At 38.5% G+C, this 3,780-nt stretch overlaps 1 long non-coding RNA gene across 1 annotated transcript in view; it reads right to left on the bottom strand.

Moving 5' to 3' along the window:
* Nucleotides 1–250: 250 nt before the first annotated feature.
* Nucleotides 251–3,780, bottom strand: part of LOC118477147 — a 47,099-nt gene continuing 43,569 nt past the window's right edge. Inside the window, exon 2 of the long non-coding RNA XR_004858369.1 lies at nucleotides 251–3,238. This is a non-coding gene — a long non-coding RNA (uncharacterized LOC118477147). The remainder of the gene's footprint in view (nucleotides 3,239–3,780) is intronic.

Here is a 3,780-nt window from a genome sequence, read left to right as displayed (position 1 = left end):
GAAAGATTCACTTTTAGAGGAAATGATGGTGAAAAACATGCCCGGTGTAAGAAGAAGTACGACTTTAGGGATTCTATTGCGATGAAATATTTGTAAGAGGCTGAAGAAGCTATAATGCCTACTACTCAAAATCCATAATTTTAAGCCAGATAGGGTCTTTACTGGCGTCTTTTTTGTAGCAGAGAGAAGGCATGAGTTCGATTTCTGTGTGGAGATTTTTTTGTTTGTTCATTTTTTGCCTCCGCTTTTGTTTGGTTTTTAAATAAAATATCCCGGTCTTTCTGCTGGGGAATTTGTATCCAACCCATCCTGGGTTAGTCCTTTCAATACAGGGTCAAACCTTGCCTCTTAAGAGATAATAATATAAAGTATGTTGATGGGGACGTATAACACTTACATTAGAAAAGAAAAGTAAAAACGATATGAAGCACGAAGGAGGAATTAGCAGGATGTCTACACAGAATAATTCCTCAGCGCGTATCACTGGGGGATCACTCCCACACATTCCTGGGTGAAGTTGAGTGCTTCCAGGATTCAGACTCTGCAAATTGAATTTGAGCTGCATGTCTCTTTCGTGATGTTACGAGGAAACGAAAATAATAATTAATTCCTGATTCTAATTCTGGACTATATTCCCATGGATTTTATCAACTCTGATCGTGTGTGGTTGACGGGTGTTCTGATATGGTCTGCTCTTTCTTTCTAATGAAATATATCTCCTCCTTCTTTTCTTTATATGTTACTTCCAAATAACACCTCTTGCATCCCTTACATCGTCTATTTGAGTTACAAGTATCGTAAAACTCTTACTAAAATATAACTACATCACGTGATCATACTATTCCCTAGAAGCGTGGCACTGACAGGAAACTGCACTCACGACTCCGGGTTGAAGCACTTTCATTTCTTCCTTTCCTGGGTTATACAGATCATGATTGATGTGACATACGTCACTGTGATTGAAAGAAGACCTGGGCACAGAATTTACACCAATTGTTCTGCAAAATGTGAATGTGAATCTTCCTCAGACTGGTATAACACGTTTGCATAGAAACAGAAATAATAATGATATGAGCCTTTTTATATCTGCCCTTTTCATATTCACGTAAGCATTTCATTCTTTATTTCGCAAGACGCTGCTGTTTTCATTTTTATCCATACAGTTTTGTGAACGTCCTCACTTTTAATGAGAAAATCACAATCATGATGCCAAGCTGATGTCGGTAATCCTAGAATAGAAGAACACTCAATCGTTCTTTGGATGAATTCATACAGTAGTAGATCCATCTCGAATTCACGTTTTGATATTGAGTTTGGAAGTCATTTTGAATTTCACAGATTTTCAAACATATTTTTTCAACGCTGTGTGTTATTTGATTGAATTTGACAAACCGATGTACATCTATACATCCAAGTAACGGTTTATAATTCTCACAAAATCAAATTTTCTCTTTTGAAAACAAAAGAAAACAGGTCTACTCACATTTTTAGATGCCACGAAATTTGCATAAAATATCTATCGGTGTAGTAAAAGTAGCTTTTCTAGCACATTTGTAAAAATCACCCACGAAAAGAAGAAAGCAAAATTTGAGAGTAAGACTCTCACACAATATTCTCTGCTCACATTCTATAATAACCGCAACATCACACACCATTTTTATCCTTTGCAGTTGATGCAATATTCAGAACTCACGTGCCGGAAAATGAAATAACAACAACACGTCGTGAATATAATCCATTCTTTGTTACAAGCGCACTGGTTTCTTTTTCGTCTTGTTGCAACTCAGGCGTGCTTAATCCAGAAAGAATAGTAAAAATATAGCTGATTTTTACCATTTCCCGAATCAGCTCGAATATTTAGAGCCGCATCATGTGTAAACGTTGCCTCCATATAGTGGGGGATTAAGTTTTACGTCCTTTACCCGACAATTGTATTGTTTGCCGTTTCAGAGAAAAGGGACATCCTAGTTTCGAAAAGGTAAAGGAAAGATCCCTGAAAGACTGCCATTAATCCTCACATCCACTGAGCTCCAAGCATTCTCTGTGCAGTAAACTCCTCTGTAAGTTGAAAGTGTTCTGCTTTAATGCTCTCGTGTACATGAGGACAGGGCTCGAACTCCGTCAAAGATGTGTTATCAGAACAATTCATATAGTGAGCCTGGCAAGTTTCGCGTTATTCCTAATTGACCGTTCATCTTTGTCAAGGCCCAGCTAAATGAGTTCTGTTGAGTACTATACATGCCATGTAATTTTCTCTGTACAGCTGTTAGTCCAGAAAGTTTAACCAGACACATTATTTTATTTGGAACCACGACCACACACATGTTAGCCATTCTAAAATAAGTTGCTGATCTAGAAATAAGCAAATGTTAATGCGAACACTTCACAAAATTAGAAACACGGATTTAGAGAAAATGTATACGTGCAGAACTCACTCCTTACATATGACTTCTGTTAGAAAACATATCAGGAGTGATCTCCTCTTGAAATTTGGACTCGATAATTTATTGTAACATACCTCAACAGAAGGGTCATTCTGTAAAGCAGAGCTATGTTTTCGTTCAAATGTGGTCGTTACACTCTTCAAGAAAATACTTAATCATCAGACTCAATCAATTTGTACAGTTTGCACAAGTCAACGTGTGTTCTACAAAGACGTAGTAGCAGCGACAGGATACAACTGTTTCAAAATAATAGGTCAGTAAGTTATAACATAAGTCCTTTCAGACGGCAATATTTATCAACTTCTACGAAACCTTGAACTTATAAAGGCAGCCATTCATATGAGAGAATCCCTGTCTATGAGCTTAAAGCGTTGAAAGTAAGTCCGTTGTTCATTCCTCGTGCTAGGATTCGCATCAGCTGATATCAAAATAGAAAATAATTGATAAGTAAATCCATTGAAACTTGGTTGTCTTTTTAAAATAAAGACCAGAGACGGATGTTCCAGTTGGTATTATATTGTAATATTATTATTATCACATCAAATCTCCGAGGGGAATAGAAGTGAAGTATTATGTTGTTTCTCCAGATATGAAAGCCACCAGACCGCTATGAAGACCTACTTCTGCCTGAATTATAGCCAGAGGACTTCGTTATGACTTCACCAGAACGTAATCCGTCCGTCAAGACATTCAGATTCGGCGAACAGCAGAAGATGATCGGCGGAGGGTTATATCCAAACAGGTATCCAGACAGGCGTCGTTGTGCTAGGGATGTGTCGTCGGGATTTGTGAACCTGAGGGCAAGAGTATGAGAGAAATTATATAAAATCGTTTTAAAAATGAACGTATGTGGGTCGTTTATTCTTATCGTATTACAAGTGTCGCTGAAAAATGTGGAAACGAGGCTTACATGTATGGGATTCGAATTCCCGTCTTCTCTTCTGAGTTTGACGACAAAGGCGCCTAATCGCTGCCCCACCAATGCTGGCCTTAGATTATTGGGTTTAAGAGAGTGAAAACGCGAAATCAAAGGGACCGGTACAGATACATTTTGTAAAAACCTCCTCATGGCCTTTGCTCATTCGTGCTTATTGGTTTCTTTCTCGGGGGAAAAGGGGGGGTATACATAAAAGTGTGTTCTCTAAGATTTAAAACTTCACATATTTTCCATGCAAACGCTAATACTCACACATGCACTCACCCAAACACACACACACACACACACACACATACCCACACCTTCACACATATGCCGGCACAAGCGTACCTGCTCTCCTCCTCCCTTCCACAAATACACACACACGCAAAGAGGAACAGAGAGAGAGAGAGAGAGGGT

The sequence above is a fragment of the Aplysia californica genome, unplaced genomic scaffold, assembly GCF_000002075.1.
Source record: "Aplysia californica isolate F4 #8 unplaced genomic scaffold, AplCal3.0 scaffold00005, whole genome shotgun sequence".
Taxonomy (NCBI): Eukaryota; Metazoa; Mollusca; class Gastropoda; order Aplysiida; family Aplysiidae; genus Aplysia; species Aplysia californica.
The sequence above is the reverse complement of the archived record's forward strand: the minus strand, read 5'-3'. Positions and strand labels throughout refer to the sequence as shown.